The sequence below is a fragment of the Nipponia nippon genome, unplaced genomic scaffold (assembly GCF_047370975.1).
Source record: "Nipponia nippon isolate SJK-2023a ecotype South Korea unplaced genomic scaffold, ASM4737097v1 scaffold_5, whole genome shotgun sequence".
Classification (NCBI taxonomy): domain Eukaryota; kingdom Metazoa; phylum Chordata; class Aves; order Pelecaniformes; family Threskiornithidae; genus Nipponia; species Nipponia nippon.
Window position 1 is genome coordinate 64,117,860 of NW_028262369.1, and position 25,447 is coordinate 64,143,306.

At 36.5% G+C, this 25,447-nt stretch overlaps 1 long non-coding RNA gene across 1 annotated transcript in view; it reads right to left on the bottom strand.

The window, feature by feature from the left end:
• Positions 1-6,653: 6,653 nt before the first annotated feature.
• The window catches only part of LOC148052289 (uncharacterized), a 193,892-nt gene continuing 175,098 nt past the window's right edge, over positions 6,654-25,447 (bottom strand). The window contains exon 3 of the long non-coding RNA XR_015698922.1: positions 6,654-6,789. This is a non-coding gene — a long non-coding RNA (uncharacterized LOC148052289). The remainder of the gene's footprint in view (positions 6,790-25,447) is intronic.

Genomic DNA, 25,447 nt, shown 5'->3' on the forward strand with positions numbered 1-25,447 from the left:
CGAGAAGGAACTCATTACCAGGTCTAAAAATCAAACGTTGCCCAACAATTCTGGTGGCTCTCAGCGCCCCCCGGTGACTGTGCAAGCACTGTTCATCAATCGAGGTAGAAGGTTAGTTTTAAGCATTATAATAGATGTCTCTCCTTAATATTGGTTGTTAATCGCTAACTTCACTTGGGAAAAGATCATGTCTGGAACTGCATCTATTAAAGCCTGTGTCAGTAACCAGCTGGAATGATTGAGTGATAACTGAACATGCATAGAGATCCTCCAAAACCGTGACGTGGTATATTACTCATTTGGAATCTTACACTTTTATACAGTCTCCCTCTAACATTTAAAAAGTTTAGAAGCTTGACTAAATAATCTGTTGTTAAACACATGGAACAAGCACTACAAAGTTAATAATTTGGCATGAGAACTGTGGGCCATCACTATGACTGAAACAACCATGTATTCTTTATTTCTTAACTCCTTTTTGAGAACTGAACTATCTTGACAAATATATAATGGAATAATTCAATGTATTTTCTTTATGCAGTATGTACATTTACAGGTTCTTACTTCCAAAGAGTGCATTACATATAGATACATTTCTCAAATAATTAATCATCTTTTTTGTCAGTCAGAAAGAGGTAGCTCAGTTCAGGTTTAAATAGCTATTACTTTGTCAAGACTGTTGCTCCTTTTAAATTATTTATACAGATTACAGAAGTTTATATTAAACTGTTTGATGTTTCTATGTAAATATTGTGAACATGAAATGGTATATTGATCTTTGCCCAACACATTTCTGTGACCAGATATAAGAACAGCTCTTACAAAAAGAAATGCTATACATGTCATCTAATTCTAGGTTATAAACAGACAGCATGATGTAAAACTCTGCTAAACTGCCAATGACACTGAAGAAGTTCAAGGTGATAAAGCTGCTCTTACTGTATAGAAAACTACATTCAAAAAAACATATATTTCAAAGAAGGAAAGACTGGGAAACTGAAGATCTTGCATTACATGGGATGTTAGGGAGAAAAAAAACAAACTGTTTTTTTTCCTCAGGCTCTTATATAGGCTTCTCAAATTCAGAATGCAATTCGATTTAGGAATGATGCAGAGTATTATTTTTTAACAGAAGACAAGGGAAAGAGCTCTTGCTTCCTTTCTGAATATGACCAGAAAAGGCAACTGATAGCTTCAGCTTTCTTTTGAGCTGGCAGTTCCCAAATATGGAGTGATTCTGCTTTGAATGTGAATAGATGCTACAATTTTCTCCTCTCTTTTGACAAGTAACTAAACAACTGCTTTTTTGGATGTCACTGAAATGTCCCTTAATTAAGTTAATTTAAAACTTGCATAACTGACATGAGTGATTAACATGACTGTACTTGTTGAAACTGCATATGCTAATTAATTGTTACATACTTGAAGATGTGATGGATCGTCCCGCCATGCTAAAAGATATGAATTGTGTCAGTGCTTCTTTGTTTATGTACCTTTTGAGAGGTTCGCACAAATATAAGGGTTTGGGCAAATATAGACTGGTAACAGTCCGGCGTTAAGAGTGTAGGATTTCAAGGAAGATTGCACAATCACTTCCAAAAGAAACTTGCAGCTTATTACCTAGATTTCTTTAGAGCCATTTAGATTTGCTTGCATATTCATCTTGATGGCCGGGTCACGAATCTCCCCAGACAAAAGCGGAAGTGAAAATTATTTTCAGAAGAAAAAAAAAGGCAATAAGGAGTTCTAAAACTAAAATCCATCTTAAAAGCTCACTCTTTCCCAAGAACCATAATTCTCTTTAGCTATGGGCTTAATAAATTTCTGCCTGCTGTCTTTTTGGCTGTAACGTCAGACTTTTTAAAAGGACTATTTCACCTAAACACTCTTATCAGAATCCTGTGAATTAAAAGTTTACCTTCACGGATTTTTAGATTAAAAGTTCCTTCTTTTTCTACCAGACAATATCCTGACTTCTCTTTTGTTGTTTATCCCAAAATTCTCATGCTACACCACCATCATGATGCGTTACGAATCGATGAGTCCAAGGTGAATCTCCTAATGAGTCATTGCTTCCTCAGTTTCACTGAAAAGCAGTTATCATTATGCTATAAAACTTTGTCCTTGCAAAACAAAATAATTATTTTTCAGTCTGAGAATTTCAGGGATAAATTTAAGTGCTTTTTTCTCTCTCTTTCTTGCTCAGTAACCTTTAAAAAGTAGAGAAGCCTTTAGTTTTAGAGAGTTTTCTTTTAATTAAAGTTGAATGCTAGAAGAGTTACAAAGCACATCAAGGCATTCATAGCAATCAAGAAAAAGTGCATCTTTAACAGGGAGGACAGCAAGTATGCATTTCTAACTGAAGAGCCCTAAGTTAATCCTGTATTCAGATAAATAGCTTCTTATCAGATTGCAATTATTTGGACTACATAAAAATCCATCTGAACTAACGCAAGTCCTTCCACCGCTGTTCACTTTCACTTCTTTCCCCATATTTTTGTTTTTCTGGGTTTCACCCAGAAATACTGAAAAGTAAAATAAAAAATAGAACATATTTAAAAAAAAAAAAAAATCTCCTGCATCAGGAAGTACTGGAGATCACATGACAAAATCATAATTTCATAAAATTCTCAGTCTAGTTTCCAGAGCAGACAGTGATTTCTTTTCCTCAAGCCTGCTCCTGCACTAAAACTTTATTCTCCTTGTTACTCAGTGCACCATATTAGGATCAGATTTCTGTTTTTCACATAGTAGAGTAGTATCTTCTTCAGTCTCTAGACAAATATTCCTGATCACTTAAATCCTGGTGATATTTCTAGGTACATGAAGTTTGTAGGTAGAATTCAAAATCTCCTTGGAACAGTACTCTTACACATCAACTTAAAAGATACCATTTCATGCTTGGAGCCATGTACATTTCTCTCTGTTCACAAGTGGTTTTAACCCCTTGATGATGAGTTAGCTAGAAAGATCTTTATAGCCAGAATCAGTAATACGGCCCATATTGCAACCAAATGCACCACAGGTGCAACTCTGTACTGAAGTATATGGTACCTTCACTCATATACCCATCATTAGCCTCATGGAATCGTTAGACTATGCTTTTTCTAGATATACACATTTTTTAAAAATTTAAATAATTCATATGAAGAGCTATGTCCCATCCTACACCAGAGTGCAATCTAAGATCACTGATATTCTCTCAAACTTTTGACTACCAGTAGTAAGAGAAAGATGAGTTTGGTCCAGGCTTTCATTATAACAAAGATGGATTTGGTCTCTGCCTATAAGACAATTGATCAAGATCAGCACATAAACAGAAAGAGATACAGACTTTGGTATTTTATTTAATGTGCCTACAGTAAGGACAGGTGATTTCCACATGACAACTTTCATGGCCTCTTGAAGTATTTGTTGTACATTACTGATTGCATTCGCAATGACTGGCACACAGCAGCTATGTGCTCAAGGTTGGGAATACTGGAATAAGTGGCATGGAGGCAGCAGAGAAGGAAGAAAGAAATGTAGCAGATTGACCTGCTGCAACGTTTTCTTCTGTGGAATTTTTCCCTTGGAAGTCAGAGACAGGAGGCAAAGCATAAAAGAACATGCACAGATATAAAACTAGTGCAAGTCTGATATCCTACAGGCCTACACAACTAGAGATAAGGACAGTAAACCCTTGCAGACTTTGGAAACTTTACAGATGATATAGTCTGAAAGGTTTTGTGTGTGTGTGTGTGTGTGCACGCACATTTGTAACTGGCTTCAATCATATACAGCTTCCTTTAACACTACGTGAGTTCGTATCACTCAAACAAGGTAACTGCCTTTATATACAACTAGTCCCAAAATAAATACAAATATTTCTTTAATAATAATTAAAATAGCTTATTTTAACATACAGTGCAGAATACAGCCCCAAACTCTTTTCTACTAGAAGATATCACTCAAGGTCCTATGTATAAATCTTTTGTATGAAAGACTGTGTAATTTAATGAAGAATGCTCAGAAGGTTAAAATACCTTCTCTGCCACTTGGTCTGAAGAGAAGTGCATTAAGATTCCTTTATACGGTAAAGTGCAAGTTCTCTCTAAGAACAGATCCTATAGAAAATAAATCACAACAGTTTTCTTAAACTCTCCATCGCTTGAAAACCAAAATCACCTTGATATTCTCTGCAAAGCTTAAACATTCCGTTTGCCTGAAAGCAATGTGTACTCTCATGTCTTTTTTATACACAGTAATTTTATTAAGGGGATTTTATTTTCAAAGGAAATTGAACAAAGCAATTTAAAGACTCTCAGAGGAATAATGAGCAGTAGTGAATTTTGGTGGATAAGGAGTTATTTCCTATTTATTTTTCTATTACATGTTCAAATCAGAAATATGCCTATAAATGATCAAATAGGAAAGAACCATATAATCTCCAGGATAAAATGATAAAAATAACTGGCACATGGAACATCGCAGATCTGCTAATAAGTATTTTGATCAGGCAATCCAAGTAGAGCTGAAACTGCATAATTAAAGAAAAACCGTATTTAAGAAATGTGAGAAAACACTGGTATGTTTAAAACAAAAGTGATGACTATGTAGATGATGTTTAAAAGTAGGTTATATAAATAAACATATTTTTGAAAAAAACCCATGAGAAATAGATTACCTCAAAGAAGCCTACCATGGAGAACACATTTGAGGTAAAAAGCGAAAAACCGAGAAAACAGACTTGTTCCTTAGCAGTGGTGTCTGCAATTGTAAATTAAGCAGAAGTAACTTATAACTGGAATGATATCCATTCTTCCCCTAGAGAATTTGAGAAATGCAAGGGCTGGGGTCCAAAAAAAAAAAAAAAGTTAATGGAACAAATTACTACTCTGTGAATGTAATGAAGTAATACATCAAAGAAGAATTGTGGAAATCATTAAAAACCTCCCTAACAATATTATAAAAAGAATCACACATCCCCTTTGTATTAAGGTGGGAGACAGGAAACCAAACAATGCCATTTCAGGAGAAATCAAACAAACCTAAGCTAAAAGAAAAATCTGCATTCAGCACACAAGAGAAAGAATCGAACAAGAATATATAATCTAGATTTTCAATGGAAAAAAATAAGGATAGAAAAAGAGAAAAAAGTTAGTGACAGCCAAAGGAGCTAAAGAGAAAAAAAAATTTTTATTTTTTTAAAGTGTCAAGAGAAAAGAAGAATCGGAAAACTAACAAATTGTTGCCATGGGCCAGACTCACTGACTTCAGAGGTATTGCACATGGATCAGAAAAGATGGAACTGGCAGATTAACACCCTTAGAAAAATAAATAAAAATGTGCAAATGAGGAGGTCAAAGATTGGTAAAGTTGACCTGTTTTATGAAATCTGATTTTAGATATAAATAGGCAGAAAAATGATTTAATACATTAGGCAGTGGAGAAGTTATTACTTAAATCAACAATGATAACAACAGCAAAACCTCCAATACTGCATGTATTTGTTATAGCATTTGCTAAGGGAATACTTAGAAATGTGGAACATACAGAACTTAGATGACATGAAAAAAAAAGCAAATTTAAGTAAAATAATAATTCCACCATCTATTCTATGCAAAACAAAAGCTAAGAAAAGTTTGAGAGGCTTTTAAGAATAAAGAATAGCAAATGGATTGTTAACTAAATCCAGCAGGTGATGATCTCATCATTCCCTGAATGTCATTTGATCTTCTTAAAAAGTGGCCAAATATCTAGAGAATCAAATATCTAGAGTGAAGTGAAAGAGGCCACAACAGTTTGTTCATGTTTCTACTACAAGTCCTTCCATCTACATTTCACTTTTCCTTTTTAACAGAATTACAAATATTGAATAGAATCGAAAAATTATTCTTTGTGATACATTCAGGTAACTTTCAAAGACTTTAAAAGTGGTCTCAGGATAATTTTAATTCTGAAGCAAATAACTAGATGCTTCCACGAAATCTGCTATTTCGTACTACTTCAATCTTACAATTTCAGAAGACAGCACAAACAAGAAGTCAATGAAAATTATCAACAATATAATAAATTAAAAAGTGTTTCAAGCAACAGTGAAAAGAGAGAAATGCAAATAAAACTATGAAAAAGAATTAATGCATAATTAACCTTTAGACCCTGATCCAAATCTCATTTAAATCAACAGGATTATTTCTGCTGGTCTCACTGGATTTCATTTGCATCCCAAAATGTCATTCCTAAGCTATAAGCAAAGGAAAAAAAATAGTAAGAAATAAATATTCCATGGAAGAAAAGCCTATGGAAGAAAAGAATAATGCTGATATGTTTAACCATAATAACAGAGTTAATCTGCTTGACAAGAACTGTAGATGGTAACAAATTTTCATAGATGCAATTTCCGTTTTATATACAGAAACAGAATTTGTCATAGTTGTGTTCCTGGTACAAGCCCCCCAATTCTTTTTTCATTTGTAGTTTATTAATTATTTAAAGAAATGAGAATTTCTTTGATCTTCAGTTGAAAGTAATACTGAATTTTTATATGGACAGTGAAAGAAACATTTACATGAGAAAATACAGTTTTAAATCTATAGGACTCATCACAAACCCACTGAAATCTTCTCATACAGTCTCTCTCAGACTTCAGTATGTTTTCGATGACTTCTTAATTAGACTGCAGGAAATTTGCTCCTGAGTAGACCAGGGCACCATTTCAAGTTTCAGTAAAAGTGAGTGTTCAACTGGCTTTCTGAAATGGTCCATCAGGGTGGAAGGAACTGTGAAGGTTTTATGTGATTTCAGGTTCTGCTTAAGGAAAGGGAAAGAAACACATGAAGTAAATTTTTGAATTTTTGCTTCCCAGTATAACAGCATATTATCTCTATTTCTATATTCAATTACCCCAAAAAGTTTTACTAAGTTATTGTAAACACTACAACTTTCAGTGTTTAATTGTTCTATGTAAAGAATTAATGAAGAAGCAACTGCACTGCTGGAGGTTGAAATAAAAGAAAGCTCTAAGAAACCGTGCTGATATGGCCACATAATGATATGGTATATAGTGCATACTATAGCAATTACCTTGTAAAAGGCCAGGGGGAGGAAAAAGAATAAACATCTCCTTACAGCCCTTCATGTAGATGGGGATCACATTTGCTAAACTTTCAGTATTATTTCTGTAGAACAAATATAAATTTCATAGGAAAAAAAGTATATAAAGAAGGATGCTTAATATTTCATTCTGTTTTTTCATTTTCCTTTCTGTCTGTGCTAAAAAGTATATAAAGACAAAAATCACAAGAATTTTACTTTTTTTTAATAATGTATAAGCAAAAAACCCTAATTCATCTTTTAAATAGACCTGAAAAATCTGTGCTAAAAAGTATATAAAGTATATAAAGAAGGATGCTTAATATTTCATTCTGTTTTTTCATTTTCCTTTCTGTCTGTGCTACCGTGACCAGAGAATGTAATTAATGGTAAAGCATGGTTAGGTAATTGCAATCAGTTTGCAAGCGAGTGCTTTAGGAAGTTGCTGCCCTCGTCAGCTGATTGCGTGCAGACCTGTCATCCATTGCAATGCAAAATAAAATGATTTAGCATACGTTTCTTGCAAGGATGGACTGCTGAGTCCATCCTCTGTAGGCACAAGCTAAAGATTCAAAATATTTCCTCCGTTTTCCAGTCTTTAAGCACAATATCTTCCATATGAAGACATAAACACATCATTAACATGCAGGTTAAAATATTATTAATACTAAAAACTTTACCCTATAACCATTATTAATTCCCATGAAAGTTATAGCAATCACAAAGTCCAAACTGCTTAACTAAGCCATGTAGAACAAGTACCATGTTTCTGCCAAGGATATTGGCACCTCTGACTTTCTAACCTCTCTGCTGGCAAAAAAGACAGTTGTAGAAGAACCAAAGACTTGCCTACTATGCAATGACTTTCCATTAGTGCGACTGAAAAGTTTCCTCAGCTTTTTTTCTTCCCCAGAAGCATCTACTTCAGCTTAATAATACAGTAAGACAGTTACAGAAAACACGTTCAGAATTACTTGGTTATCAAGTATTTGGTTAGTCTCCCTCCTCTGAACAGTCCTACTAAGCAAGCCATGTTACTGTTACAAAACTCTTGCTTGATTACATACTGCATTTATCTGAGAAATTAAACATTGATCTGAAATTAAACATTTGATCTGAGAAACATTGAGTTACACACTGAACTAGCTCTTTAAAAAACACTTTAAGAGGACGGCCCAATAGAGAGAGAAAGAATAAGGCATTAAGCGATACATCAATATTGAAAGAAGAGAGAAGTATTACATGAATTGAGCATTTGTTCAGGAAGTAATTAGTTGTCTTTTTTCCCTTTCATGTTGCTGGAGAAAAACTCCTCTAAAAAATCAGCCTCTAGGCTGATGTGTCTCCAGCATCGGAGAAGCCCATGCTGCAGGGGCACAGCAGGGTCTGCTGCAGGAATTCCAGACCTCCATCCAAACCTGGCTCAGATCTGTTGTGGGATAAATAGCAAACTTCTGCTTCCCTTTCCTACATTAATTTCTGAGTACAACTCAAGAATTATTGATGGTGATATCTTGATATAAAAGATGACACTTCTCCAAAGCACATCTGACAACCCTAAAATCATACAAGTCTCTCCCTGCTGAGAAAAGCAGCTTTTGAACAGCCATCTCAAAGATCTTTATGATGATCATTGTCTTGCGCAGGCAGGGGCTCAACTTTAAATTCTGAGTTAATATTTGAGCTGAAGTAATATTAAATTAAGATTAATTCTGAGGTATTAAATATGTATGAATAAAACAACAAGGAAGTAAAATTCAAGAAATACATGCAAATTACTGGGTCCGATTCTCACCTCATTTAACATTATTTTATATCACTCATTGCAATTAAATTATTTTTTATTTACTCCAGAGAATCATGTGCCCCATTATGCTGCATACCAGCCACTCTGAATCTGATGAACGAGATGTGTATTTTGGTGAGAGGCTTTACATGTAACTCTTATTTTTGTTTTCCTGCTCCAAAAGCTATTTCCAAAGGTTCCTATCCATGTCACTAGAAGATGCTATAGTGTTCAACATTACTGTATTTGGCCTGTAATTTATACAAGCCTACCTACCATTTTGTTTCTAGGACAAGCTTTCAAGTAAGTTAGGTGTGGTAACATCCTTCAATGACATGTGCTCGAGTGCTTCAATACAATTATATAGTACATCAGGTCTACTTAAAAGATGAATTAGGGTTTAAAAAATTATTAAAAAAAAGTAAAATTCTTGTGATTTTTTTTCCAGAGGAAAATAATTAGTTACATTCAATTCTATAAAAATTAACATTTATTAGAGATGCACTTTTTTTCTTTGGTTTTTTTTTTTTTTTCGTTGGTTTGGTTTTCTGAGAAGGAAAGTTGAAAGGAGTTGAGTTCTTTGTCGAGTACTGGTTAAGAATTTCCAAGCAATGGAAAATAATTTAGCTCCATGTTTTCCAGTAAAAGTAAAGGAAAATGCTGTTTATTTGCTCTGCATTAAAGTTGTCTTCCCATTGTTACTAATTTATACCGTGGTATATCCAAAGCTCCCATTTGTGTCTGAAGCTCATTGTGAATAGTGCTGAACACAGAGTGCCCATCCCAGAGTATTATACTCTACAGACATTACACGCGGATTAAGACTCAAAGTCTAATTTCAGTCCCTTCTTCAGCCAAAGATCTTGTACACAAGCTTGGTAAACCTGTTCATCTTTTTGTCTCTCAAATTCTTTCACCTGTCTGGTCATCTTAGTCTAAGTTATTTGTGACAGAAACTTATAGATATGCCTGATACGATAGGATTTCCTACCATTTCTATCCTGTTTCTCTCTCCATCTGTTCCAGACCTTATGGCCCCAGTTACTGATTTTGTCTTTCCAGCTTCACTGTGGAATCAGATAGAATTGGGAGAACAGAAAGGGGAAATCATTCAGTGCAAGGATGTTAGAAAACAACAAAAAATATGTGATGGCCCTCAAAGTTAGTTTCCCGCTGTGATGGATCATCCTCTGACTACTGCAATTCTCCCTCCTCCTGTAAGGGTAACAATGGTCAGGAAAACAAGAATCCATACCTTATCTTCTCTAGGAGTCTACCCCCCTCTCTTTTTTTGATAAGTTTATCTGTTAAATTTTCAAAAATATTTTTTGCTTATTTTTTTTAATAGCATACTGAAGGAGGTATTCATATTCAAAGCCCACTAATTTAAAGGGTGTTAACTATAAAGTAAAAGCACAAACAAGGAATCAACCAGCACTGATTTTAAAAAGATGATAAAAAGGTCCTATTAAAGAAAATGATGTACAAATATATTCCATAAAATTCCATTTAAAATCAACAGTTACAAAACCATAATCAACTTATACACTTTCCTTTGCCTCTTACTAATGCTCACATACACAAGTGTTTCTTCCCTCTCCTACATGACTGAAAAAGACTAGAAAGTTGTGGCAGGAAAATTCATGATTAAGCCAATTAAGCCTCACAATAGGACTGGTCCTTCAAATGTCATTTTAAGTCGTACTTTGGCTCTGCTGGGATTCTTACCTAAATTAGGACTGCACAATCGGATCTGAAAAGGAGCCAGCTCAGCCTGCCCTGCTGTCTAGAATACAACACTTGAGCATATTGATTGATAAACAGTACGCCGGGAGATACAGAGAAAAAAAAGAACCCCAGCAAACACATTATTGTTCCACTTCCTTACAATTATCACCTTATTAAAGAATTCTGCATTATTTCTGCTAACTAGGTTTTCAGTTGTTAATGGATATGTATCAGAAATTAAAGATGATTGATCACAGTTTCTGACTGATTGCCCAAGTCAGAAAAAGCAAACATCTGCAGGTGCCAACCCCCTGGAAATGAACCTAACTGTGGCCCTGTGTGACCTAACAAAGTCTAGTGAGGCTTGATCCAGCTCTTTTTTCACCCCCTACCTCCAAGCCTAGTTGATGAAGTCCACAGAACAGAAGAGCTCTAAGAAATCTCTTTCCTTCCTCTCATCCCCAAGAAATTAATGCCCCAAAATGGAGTAAAGATCAAAGTTTATGGTATGCTTCACAACACTGTACTAGCAGTCAATGTATGAGGTAAATATTTTAGAAAAGGAAGTTAGCACTTAGTAAAATGTGGCTTCAAAACTTGTATGCTACTCACATGCAAGGTCCTGACTGGTGTTATACTGTACCAACAAATCCATTGTACCAAACCAGCTGTACAAAAAGCTATAAGACTGAAGTTATAAGATCTCAAGACAAAATACCAAAGTCTCTTTTCAGTGAGGCTCAAGATATTTTTCTCCTCGTATTTGAATCCCTCAGTATATTCTCATAAAGCTTTCATAAGATGCGAAACCATTATTTGTTCACATACTGTAAATGGTAAATTAGCATTCGAGTAGGACTTTCAAATTTAAATGGATTATCTTTGATTTCTTTAGCTAAAGTATTCATTAACTGCCATTTTACCAACTAGAAATTAGAAGGAATTATGTATACACAAATAGCCACAGAGTAGGGACATTTCTCCATTTAAAACAGAGACAGAAATTATTTACTATTGGCATGAAACAATGCAACCTACTACAGTACTATGGTCATGTTGCTGGCGCTATTAGCAATTATGGTAGCTACTGCAATTCTTTCAGCACATTATCTCCTATGAATGAAGTTATAGTATACCACAGGGCTTCTTAGAAATTTACACTTCTAATACTAGATAACACTACATAAAGCTAGGACTCAGCTTTGAGAAGTACATAATCACCTGTCTAACTTTATTTTTATAAGCAGAGCCACTGATGTTAATGGGGATAACTCCTGTAGTTAACTGGGCATGTTTTTACCTGCTTTGTCAAAGTGGCATACTATCCCAGTGTGCATCTGAAGAAAGCTTATAACATGCAAGCAATACTATATCTGTGCATATCTGTAGTCATGAAGAAGGAAAATAATTTGTAGCTAATAAATGCAATGAATGAATTAAACCATTTCTGCACACAATGCATCTATACACCGATTCAAATTCTGAGGTATATTCATTACATGAGTTTAGCATACTCCAATGTCACCAAAGCAGCAAGGCGGAGTCACCTGAGCCACTCGCCTCCACTTTCTCACAGCTGGACCCCCCCGCTCCCCGCCATGCCCCAGGCTGACAGGTGTTCACATCTAACATGCTGCCTGTTTTCGTAACACAACGCTTGCACTGCATATTCAAATTTCCTCCTTATTCCCCTTATCCTGTACTCTTTCTTCCTTTTCACTGCTCCCCACATCCCAATAGAGCCTTTCTTTCCCTGCACTCCCATTGCGCTAGGTCCCCTGTCACCATGCAATCAACAAAGTAGGGATTGTATAGAGAAAAGACAGCTGCCACACAGCTAGCCTAACTAGTTCTGTATAAGCCCTTTTTTCATGAGGAGGGGCAGACAAATTCAGGTCAAAGTGAGAACCACTTCAGGCATGCTCAGTAAGAGGAACGCCAAACTACATTGTGGAGGCTGGGCCAGCCCCACTGACACCAGTATTAGCTGTAAAAAACCAAGTCTATTATATATATGCAAATTCAGCATCTGAAAATCCAGATCAGTTATTTGCATCCTTAGACTCCAGAGTTTTACACATTCACAGGGACTGGTGACCCACAGTTACTAGTTATTGATAGACCCAAAAACTGAGCCAGCATTGCCTTGCATGAAGCAGGCTTCTTTACACATTTCTTGGATCCAACTTAGAATGAGTTTTAACAATCATCATAATTATTTTACTGTCGAATACTCTACAATCTACAGATGTGACACGCAAATCCCCAGGGTTCAAGGCTGTGAAGCAAAGGGAATTACAATTGCCAAATTGCTTCAGATTTCTTCTTAAACAGTTGGAGAGCAATAGTGTTACCATCAGTTTGTTGCTCACTTTAACTAGTCTGCACTGTAATTTAAGCAAGCCTCATGTTTACATTTTAATAATTAATAGAATACATAGGATACTAAGCACATCACTATAAAGATGCTGATTATATTACAGTGAAATACTAAGATTCCAGCTTGCTATATTAATCAATATGGTTGCCTTGGTTGCACAAAGATAATTAAATTTTCATTGCAATTCACTAAGAGTAAGATTAGCTATAAATATTTCAACAAAGAGGATAAAAGGAGATTGTTAATATTTTATTTATCATGGATAACACTTTCAAAACACCTTCAAAAAAAAACAACAAAAAAAAAGAAACAAAATTGAATGCAAGTTTTTTTTAGAGCTTGATCTTGATTTTTAAGGACTAATAAAAAAGGTAAGAAGATAAAATTCTGTATCTGGATACTCAGTTTTTACTTCATGCTCACAGAAAGAATTTTTTGCTTATCACTGAAAATTACCTTCAATATTTTAGACCAAGAACAGAAATATGAGACATCTTTCAATATTAAGGCCTGTTTCAGGCAGATGAGTGGGTCTTATAAGGGTACTCATAGGAAAGAGTTGGAAACAGAACTTGTACGCAGAACAGTTTCTTTTTCCCATTTGCTTAATGAAGTACAAGGCCTGAAAGATTAGATTTATTCCACCTTTTTGAACATTTGATAGTGGATTTGGACTACACTAGTTGCCCTGGAAGATCACAGAGGTAGCTGGAGAGTGCCCAAGTCCCCAGCAAATTCCAGTGCCACTGTCAGAGACACACAGGGTCTCTTAAAGAAAACAGAAAGAGATTCTAAAATCAGGCTGGACACTGTGTGTGCACTGGGCCTTCAAATATCCCACTACAGAGGCCAAATTCCCAGTTGGATTGCCCTGAAACATTGGTTCATAGTGATGGGAAAGTCATTGCTTAAAGCCTGTTCTTCCACACTCAGTGTAGATGTCGCTACCTGCTGCTCTTACTGTAGCTGTGAGTAACTGACAGCAATATTATGAAAGGCAAGAAGAGGCAAAACAATATGATGAGGAAGACATGCCCATGTTCATAATGTTTAAGATCAAATTCTACACTTAGATAACTTGACTGGTTGCAATGGATATGTGTAGCACTAAGGGCTTCATTTCATATTTTTCTCATGTAATCATTTTGGGTTTGAGTCTACAGTTAGAGTAAAGACAGCATGACAAAAGATCAGTTTAAAGTAATGTTCCTGTTAACACAATTTTGATATGAAGCAGTAGGGAAAGCACTCTCAAAGCATCAAGTGCAATTTCTGCCACAGCACTACCTGTAACTGGAATTACATATACCCACCAAAATCTCACACTTGACTTTGAAAATTTACCCTCAATTGTTCCCAGTGAGAAGAAACTACTGATTATACCTGCTACTTTATTTCATCAAAATGTTACCAGTGGAAGTGAGATTTTAAATCAATTGCACTAAGGGTCCTTTGGCCTATGAAAGAAGTGCCCATCAGGTGTTACGCACATGGTTTCTGTAACGAATATACCAACCTATTCCTCAGAAATGCTTATGGAAAAAATATTGCCACTTGAAAACACATCAAAATAGCTCTATATAATGTTTTAAAATATTAACTGGCTTTGAAATAATAAAAGAAAATAGAACCTTACCCCGGACTTCAGATGGTAAAAAACAAAAAAGCAAAGCGAACTACAGCAGTATACATCTGGGATACACTATCCCTTAGTAGAACCAGGAACAGATGTTTGAAGTTTGCAGCAGCAACTGCTATTCACGTACCAGTGCCTGGTGCAATCATGCCTGGCCTGATAATGTACTTTATGTGCTTCAGTGTTGTGTGTGCTAAATAAAGCAATACAGAAGGAGCAAAACAACAAAAGACAGGAGGAAAGAAAGAAAAAAAAAAAAGAACAAAGGCACTGCTATTTCTTTTTCCACTGGGGTTTAGTTTCATAATAACCTTTCTACCTTTACACTGCAGTGGAGCAGGAGGATCTCAGCTGTGGGTAGCTGCCCCTGGCGGAGAGGGTCCTAGCTCTTCCCTGGGCACCACCACTGAGCTCAGCGCAGCCAAGGCACTGCTGCTGCTGGCTCAGAGGCCCACCAGGCACCTACCATGGTGTCAATATGAGTCATAGCACAGATGAAGACATTCTTAATTTTCTTTAGCACTTCCTGTTGCAATAGTCTCTAACAACTTCCCAGAGTGACACCTAGTGATGAATTCATTTATAGGTAGCATTTGGCTTTTCTATTTCATCAGTCTTTTGAGTACTTACTACATTCACTAAGCCAGGTTACCTCAATACACTTTTTTCATGCTTCTATTTTGAATTCTTAGGAAAATCAGAAAATATGAAGATTTTATAAAAATAGGACATAAATAAAATATTTAGAGCTTTGTCACAACTTGGGTAGAACTGATATGAAAAGAATTTAGATTTAATCTAGATAAATTAGCCAATTAGGATTGTCCACAAAAAATGAATACATGTATCAGATTGAAATAATACAATTTCCATTTTCTGAAGCCTAAACAGAAATGGCCCAGGTTTGCAATGCTCTCAGGCATGAAGACAAAGTTCCTAATACATACCATGTATTTCATATACTATGCTAACACTATCTATATGTCACTGAAATTTTGAAGTTCCCAAATTTTAGAGTATTACATGAACTTTCTACTACAATCTTATTGCATGTTAAAGCCTTAAAGCACTCTAAAGCTCTTGATCATAATAATTCACGTGACGCTTAGCCTTTCTTTCAAAATTAGCTGGACTGTTAGTCAGTGAAACAACCTTTGATAAGAAAACTTATGACGTTCAATGAAGAAATGCGAAGCACATTCCAAATGAATTATTTCTTTCTCTTGTGAGTTAATATTGTATATGATTTATTTTAAAGCTGGAAAAGGCAGAATTTAATCTGCATTTTTAAAACTGATTTTCTAGTGAATAACAACATTTGGAGCTGGCAGTTCAGAAAACTGTCATTTTTAGCTCACGCCATTTAGCAAAGCCGGTTACAATCTCTCTCTTGCAGGTAAGCGGTTAGTCAGTTCTATTGTCAAGACGCTTCGAGAGGCTTACATGGGGAAATAATTATTAATGAATCTTCTGAAAATAAAATTGTTTCTTGTTTCTTCCTCTCTGCTGAGCTCAGTGAGTTTTGTTACTTGCTTTTGCTGTTGCATAGTAATGTAATAACAAAAGAGCACAATGAGGTATTAAGGGGAAAACCAGGAGTACCTTCAGAGACTACAGACATATTATGTACTGACATTACATATGGTTGCAAATAGTAGTTTAAACAAAAAAAATCTTTTATATCAGGTATCAATAACTTGAAATTGACCTTGAGAACCCCTGGACACATCTTCTGGTGAAGACTACTTTGGAGGGGTGACAGCTCAGGCCAACTTTTATCTTACTTATCCGATACTGTAAGGAAGGATACACTGCTAACCGCTGTAAATTATCTATTCAGAGGTAGATTAGAAGCCATTCATGGTTCTCTGTTTGCAAACTGCACCTCACCGTAGCATAAGATTAATAAATCTTATGTTTTCCTTACTGAAAGCAAGTCGTGTTTAGATTCTAATTGCTGTATGTAATGTAAAATGTACTTAGTTGTTTTACATGTGTCGTATGCCAAGAGAATAACAGTATGCAGAAGAAAGGCAAAACCAGTCTGGCATATGTTTTCTGCATCTTACTGAAGTACCATTTCCCCGGGCACTGCCTGAGGCAACAATCATCAACAAAGCTCTGTGCGAACATCAGAAACAAGAAAATCACACACAAAAAATTAATGGTCCCAGCCACTTTCTCGACATCATACAGACTGACTAAGCAAATTGACTAAGCAAACCTGGCTTATATTACCTTCTCATTTTGCTCTGACCCAGTAGTTAGGATTCACACCAAAGGAACATTGATCAAAATAAAGCAAAAGAACTTGCTGTTTTGCCACAAACATTTATTTGATCCACAAATTTGCAATTCATTTTAGAAGGTGGTGATGGGAATTTCAAATATTCTATAGAAAATACCTTTTTCACATCCTCAAGTTTTTAAAATACCATAGCTGTAATGAATTTTGGTAGACAAACACTGGTTTCCTCACCAAGACAATCATGTAACTATTATTTACTGTCAAGTCCTAAACATCTGCACATATCTGTAAGGATATTATAAATTCAGTTAACTGGCTAACTACAGATATATAGTTTTATTTTCAGGCTTCTATGTAATTCTTTACTTAAGGTTTCCATCTTAACGGGAATTTGTAGAATCTCCTGCAAATGCATTTTGTGCTAGGCTATGTAAGTTTGCTATTACCATCTTTTCATTAATCCAGCCTACAGATGGGTATATAGCCTGAAAACCAGAAAGTGCATTTCTTATGTGTATAGACATTCGGTCACTATTTCAAAAGTATCTTTTTTGTTGTTGTTGTTGTTTGTTTCTGTGTGTTTTGTTCAGGTTTTGGTTTTGTTTTGGTTCCCCCCCCACCCAGTAATTTACATATCCAAAAAGAGGTATGTCTAAAAATTTGAACTGGAAGCAATCAAAACATTATGAGAAACACAAAACCATGTGACACTGAGAATCTGTTTTACACAAATTGCAAGGATTAGAGAAGGAAATCTGAACTCAACTTCTAATAATATTTTCAGTTTAAAACCAAAAATATCATTGAGATTACATCCCATTTTATTCTGTTCAGCAATTATTTACCTGCAACTTCACTTTGCTATTCCAAAAGATTAAGAGCTAACAAAGTTTCTACAGAGGTTTTTTATCTTAATTCCCCCAGCACACCACTGTTACTGCCATAACTCCAACTCCCCGCCATGCTCCCAGTGACACTCAAGAGATGCCAAAGTTATGACCCATCTGCATATGCATATTGATTTTCTAAGTGGTTGCTGCTTAACAGAATTTATAATGGCTATGACTTGCTTGCCTAGTCATCAGTGGGAATGCTCATTTCCTCTGCACAGCTGCTGAAGGTCACACAACTTGTAGGAAGCAAAATCACAGAGTTTTCCCCCCCCCCAGTTAGATTTTGTTGACAGTGGTCAGTTGGTTTAAAAGTCATAATTGACACACAGATGGACTTAATTACATAATCTTCAGCTCTTTTAAAAAAAAAAATCAATTAAAAAAATGCATTTCCTTTTCCCAGACTTGCATAGGCCAAGTTCTACTGTGCATATGGAGCTACAGAATTTGTACTTTAAATATTTAAGTCAGATGTGCTAATGTCACTGTCAAACAGGACTTTGCATCAATGAAATTACTTTCTGCCAAGGTAAGGAACGGTTTCAAAATTCAGAATTTAAATATCCAGTATTCCTATAACTGAAAAATTCAGCAGCCTTTTCATTTTGTGTATACTACCCCTGTCATAGAAAAGAGGAATCCTCTAAGCTTAACATGAAAAACTCAGAGGCAACAATATTTTCTTCAGACGTCCCCAAATGGTCACCTTTAAGATAAGATCCACCTGATAATTAGTTTCACCTCCACTCTTTTGAAATGCTAACAGAATTTAAATAATATATATAAAATGCAATACATAAACAAATTAAGAGAAGGTTCTGATTTTATTTTGTAATCAACCAAACTACAGTTATTGGCTCCCTTAGGTACAAAGTTGGGAACAGATGGTCATCTTTTCACCTCAAAAGAAAACTGGTGTTTGATAATGAAATCTTGATCACCTACCATCTGCCTGCTAATGATTAGCAGCAACAGGATCATTTGTCTGAGTATACTCAAGGAGAAGTGCGTCTTGGGCAACTTTGAGGACTCTGATGATCTTAGTTCACAACGTAAACTAGACGTCAAATATTAGAAAGGTTATAGGTAAACTCAAGGTCTATATCTTCTGTCAAATTTTGAATCTTTGCCGAGATCCTAACTGGAAAATGTATATACTTTAAAATATGACATTTTCTGCAAGTACACGCGTGTAACCCTATCATCACAATTTTGTAGAGTTTTTGCTTCCTGAGAAAGACAAAGACATAATGTGAAACTTGAACAACTCTGCAACAATAAAGCAAAATAATAAAACCTGTTGATTTCAAAGCTGACCCTTAATCAGCCACGCATTTGATGTGGAAAGACTTGTCCCCCTCCCAGCTGTATCTTTGAAGCAATCCTTGCTTTCAGTTGCTACAACAAGGTTTTTATAGAACACAAAAATAGCCAAATATAGCAATGCAACTTTAAGCAGAGAAAATTCATTTTTCCGAGTGAAAAACATAAAATGGTTTGAAAGCAAAGGTCCTTGTACCCCCTGTGTCTATAAAGGATAAGACCTTTGCTCTGATTTTCCTTTGTAGTTCAGCAGCTTTCAGGCTGCCTGAGCTTAACAAAGACCAAAAAGTCATTTCTGTGGATGTACAGGAAAGACTTAATTTCTTGACTTCTGAGATTTGACTACCATAGCTGCTAGTAACATCCCCTGATTCTCTCAGAAGTCTCCTGCTCTCCTGCCTTGACTTTCTTCTCACTGTGTCCAGCTCTCTCCAAGTTACATCTTGCCCCTCTCCCTGCCAAAGGTTCCACAAAGCCCAGCAGCGCCACAGCAAGACCATGGCAGACAAGGAGTCTTCCTCTTGGCCCTCTTTCTGGGACATAGCTTTTAATACAGCACATACAGGACTGAAAGTAAATAAATTATCTAGTTCTACCATCTGTCAGATATCACTCCTCCTACAGAAATCCAAGAAGGATTCTCTCCTGATATGACACAGTGCAGCATTTGTCCCCCTAAGGTGATGTTCCTGGACAGTCAGAAACATCAATACTTTTGCTTGTCACTGTTTCTGCTAGCGTGCCATATGTTTGGCCAGAACAAATTTAACCTCATACATTTTGAATTCTCTTCCTTCACAGTATCTTGTCATTTTAGAAGTGTATCTACAATAGAAGGCTTCCCATACAAACAAGATAGCATTTTCTCAAGAGACTGCACAATTGCCAAGAATTTCTTCTCCTTTTCCGGATACAGAAAGTTATGCTTCTTCTGAAATATATGCTACAGGACAAAATATTTCTTTCTAATTCTCTGATATACCAGAGCAGATTCTGAGGTATCTGTGGGCACAGCAGATATTTTTTTGGGGGGGGGGGGGACGGGGGGGGGGGACGGGGAGAGAAGCCATGTGTCCATTTCACCTGACCCGACTTGGATTCTCCATACTGCAGTTCTAACGTTCAGCACAACACATCTAAATTCTCTTTAGTGGAAAGAATTAGGCAGTTCAGTATGGCATTTTGACTGGATGTGAATTTACAGTGTTATTTTTGATTGTGTCTTGGAAGCCGCATCTATATAAATAACCATATCTTTTTCTGTTATTTTCCAGCAACACAGAAACTGAAATCTGTTCAACAGTTACCTTTTTTAGTTACGTTGTGCTATATTCCAAAAGAAAAACTAGATGCCCTCAAGGTTTGGGACAATAGCTCACTTAATTACTCTCTTTTGAATCAACTAATCCATTGTGCACTGATGTTCTCAAATGAAGCCATTTTCCCACCTGAATTAAAATTAGCACCTATTTCTACCCTCTCTAGACTATTTTTTTTTTTAAGAGCATGCATACTGTTCCCCTTTTAGTGCAGTTTGTTTCTCATACTCTTTGAACTCTTCCCACGGGCCTTGCTTTCCAATTTGAAGTGGTACACTTGAGTGTTTTCCTTCCATTCCTCCTGTCTTAAGTTTAGGATATATTTTGCTATGTGCCTTTTCTTATTGCAGAAGAAATACTTCTCTCCAACCTCCCCAAATGCCTTCTATATATTCCTTGAGGGACTGCGTTTCAGCAGCTTTAGGCTGGAAACCTTCCCATGAAAGACTTGTCTTTTTTTTTTTTTTCCTTTTCAGACTTTCTGTTCCTTTTGACTTGGCTCACCATATGCTTCCCAATACATTTCACAGAATCACAGAATGGTTGGGGTTGGAATGGACTTCTGGAGATCATCTAGTCCAACCCCCCTGCTAAAGCAGGTTTACCTAGAACAGGTTGCACAAGATCACATCCAGATGGGCTTTGAATATCTCCAGAGAGGGAGACTCTACAACCTCTCTGGGCAGCCTGTTCCAGTGCTCTGACACCCTCAAAGTAAAGAAGTTTTTCAGTTTGTGCCCATTGCCCCTTATCATGTTGCTGGGCACCACTGAAGAGTCTGGCCCTGTCCTCCTGACACCCACCCTTAAGATATCTGTAAGCGCTGGTAAGATCCCCTCTCAGTCTCCTCCAGGGTAAACAGATCCAGCTCTCTCAGCCTTACCTCATAAGAGAGATGCTCCAGTCACCTAATCACCTTCGTAGCCCTCCGCTGGACTCTCTCCAGTAGTTCCTTGTCTTTCTGTCTGTCTGTCTTATTGTGTCCCAGAACTGGACACAGTACTCCAGATGTGGCCTCACCAGGGCAGAGTAGAGGGGGAGGATAACCTCCCTTGACCTGCTGGCCACACTCTTCCTAATGCACCCCAGGACACCATTGGCCTTCTTGGCTGCAAGGGCACATTGCTGGCTCATGGTTAAATTGTCCACCAGGACTCCCAGGTCCTTCTCTGCAGAGCTACTTTCCAGCAGGTCAACCCCAACCTGTACTGGTGCGCGGGGTTACTCCTCCCTAGGTGCAGGACCCTACACTCGCCTTTGTTGAACTTCATTAGGTTCCTCTCTGCCCAACTCTCTGGCCTGTCCAGGTCTCGCTGAATGGCAGCTCAGCCTTCTGGTGTATCAGCTGCTCCTCCTGGTTTTGTATCACCAGCAAACTTGCTGAGGGTACACTCTGTCCCTTCATCCAGGTCGCTGATGAATAAGTTGAACAAGACTGGACCCAGCCCTGACCCCTGGGGAACACTGCTAGCTACAGGCCTCTAACTAGACTGCGCCACTGATCACAACTCTCTGAGCTCTGCCATTCAGCCAGTTCTCAATCCATCTCACTGTCCACTCATCTATCCCACACTTCCTGAGCTTACCTATGAGGATGTTATGGGAGACAGTGTCAAAAGCTTTGCTGAAGTCAAGGTAGACAACATCCACTGCTCTCCCCTCATCTACCCAGCCAGTCCTACCATCATAGAAGGCTATCAGATTGGTCAAGCATGATTTCCCCTTGGTGAATCTGTGTTGACCACTCCTGATAACCTTCTTTTCCTCCACATGCTTAGAGATGACATCCAGAATGAGCTGTTCCATCACCTTTCCAGGTTTCAGTCCACAAAACACTAAAGATACCATTCAATAACAATTATGATAGATTGTAACAAGACTGCTAACTCCTTACACTTCACATTACTAGGTAGATGTCATGTACCTAATTACATAAATGCACAGCAGAAGAAATCCTAGTAGGCAGGATAGTAGTAGACTGGCATGTGTCCTCCAACACAACAATTATCAACCTAGTCAGTTCAATTTTGACTATGGAATTGCAGGTTATATTCTTACTGATATAAATTCCAACCCTTAGAGATAAGACATATAAAGCTATTTATGGCTTCTTACCAGGCCCCTACTGATGCTATCTGAAAGCTATTCAAGTTTTTAATATCTAAAGACAAATAGTGACATATCAATACCTAATGAAATAAGCAAAAATATATTGAAATAATAAGAAGTGCTACTATAAAATAAAAGCAGTGATTTATTATAATTTTATCACAAACAATTAGATTAAATTAGTAGATTAAATTTCAAAGGAATAAGAGACAGTTGAATTCTTTTTCTCTATCAGCCTTTATTCTGTATATTAATTCACATTTACATAGACCATCTGCCCTTTCACATACCTTTACAATGTCTTTTAATGAGTACGTGAATCATCTTTCCACCCTGAATAATTAAAAAAGAGGATATTAAACTACAAGCATGAAATCTAGCTTTATTATTATTATTATTTTACATTTTTTTCCCCCAAGTCATGGCCACCAGCTTTATATGATAGAAAAAACCTGACCTTTTCCTTCTACTTCTCCCCCATCTTCAGCTATGTAAACTCATCTCAAACTGTAACTAAGTGCAAGAAATTAGAGGCACTTGCTACATTTCAAAATACTTTTCTACGTATCTTCAGACACCATGGGTCATAAGGCCTTCCTTACCTGTTTTTTACAGAAGTACAAAATATTTTCTTTAAAGCCCCTTTAATGGAGAAGTATTAGCATTTATCTTGGAAGGTTTAAGGAAGCAAGGTTTATAAGGAGCATTAAAATCTTCTATAAGGCTCAACAGAGTAGTTAAAAAAATCCAGTAAATTTTTGGGTACACAACCATTCTTTGAAGTCCAAAATGCAAGCAATAACTTTGATGCTGATTACAATTATTAGTTCCTTTTTTTAACTGTAAGCTTGCCCTCTATCTCCAGTATGAATTTGCTGGTGTTCTGTCTCTGGCAGCTTCCCCTCCTCTGTGATTACCCAAAGTTTTACCCTTCCTAGCCAAAAATGATCCAGCCAAGCAAAGATTATTACTTAGATAAGAAAAACGCAATGAGATTTTCATACTGTGTTTGATCCAATGCTCGTTATTTCTATGGCTTTTGGATCAAGCACTCTTACCACCTTTTACTTGTGTGTGCCCTTACTGAAGTTTTGAACGAGACATCCTTTTACCAAAACATAACAAAGATGAAAAACAGCAGAAAGTGCTTCTTGATTAGTATTTCACTTTTTCACCAGTATTAAGTTGCAAGTCTTAATATCCAACATAGTGGAAATAACTCCCCCTTAAACTGACACAAAAAACAACCCAAACCAAAACAAAAAAACTCAAAAAAAAACCCCTGAAAGGATAATTATAGCTATCATGATTATTTGAAATCTTTGATGTGAACATACATCCTGTCACATAACAAGGAAAAGGTTCATTCTCAATGGTCAGAAGCGAGATGAAAATGTTTACAGGAGTACCACTCATTTCATCACAGGCCATCGTGTTGTAGATTTTAAGAAACACCGCAGAAATAAATTGCAAAGGTAAACAATCAATATATTCCGTATACTTTTACTCCTTTAGTTCATTAATCCGTAGATGACTAAATGTTGATTTAATAGCATTTTGGTAAAGAAACAAGAACATATTGACTATAGTTACAGAAAATGTAAAAGTATTTTGCACTGTAAGCTTTTGTACAAGGGCATAATTTTTATATTTTTCACGAGTTATTAGTTCTATTGTTTTGAAAACAAAATGGAGCCAGAAAAAAGCCAGGCCTATCTCTCCTGCATCAGTATTCTACGTAGAGTGATAAATAATTCCCAAAATCAAGGCTGGTCACAAACTGATGCCCCAAAATACCCATCTGTATCTGTACAGCAAGATAGACTCTGAAACTTATCTCCAGGCATCAGCAATGCAGAAAACATCCATATATCTCAGGACCCCCTCAACCATCCTTGGTGAGACTAATTAATTTTCGCAAGAGCATTGATGATTAAATACTGCAAAATTAAGCATTCAGAGTGCATTTGCCAAAAATACGTAAGATAAGTCTACCCTCAATGAGTAGATTTCCTTATTTCCGCAGGGGTCTAAGTTGAGTTCTAGTGGTTACTTGCTCCTGAGTGCCAGCAGGGGACACACGGTTGTTTTATTAAATGTTGGATTGTTCATAGCAAAAGCCGTATTCTCGTAATTATGGTTATGTTAACCCAACATGCCATATTAAAACAGTGATTCTGCACCAGCTTGCATGCTATGCTGCCCCAGCAATTACACCATCACAACGAATAGTCTTGTGGCATGAACGCTCCAACAGTTCTGCAAGTAAACAGGTGGCAGATAAGATAAACACAGCCCAAGGCACGTGTAGCTTTCTAAAATTATTATTATTAAAGAGAACATCCATAAATATACTCTATTGCTTACACCCATAGAAACCTAGTGCCATTCAGGTACTCAGTTTTATTTTGTACACGTGGGATTTATTTTTTTTGTTTATACACAGAGTGAAATAGCTCAACAAATTCCAAAGGTGGGAGGGTGAGAGAAAATAGAACATAGGAAAAAGGACATATGATTTTGTTCATCTGCATATATAGCATGTGTATAGAGTTGCATCATCCACCTATGAAACAGTGACTATTAACCCCTAGGCAGCCATCACTTCTCTACCTTGCCAGTCAAATAAATGAGGTAATAGCAAGGGAACTGGCTGGAGCATATAAGCAGCATTATGCATGAATCAATCACTTGAAATATTGCACTGCAGTGAGAAAAATACAAACTGGAGAGACAGCAAGAATCAGCATTCCCTCTCCCTTTTGTCAAGTAGCACCAATGTTATCATAAAAATAGAGATGCACAAACACACTGATGGGCACAGAAGTTCTACACCAAGCATAGGTTAACTATTAAGATCACTATGACAGACATCTTTTTTTATTTGTTCTGTTACTTTGAAGACTGCAGAGACAGACAGTACGTGATAGCTGTTAAATAACAGCACAGTA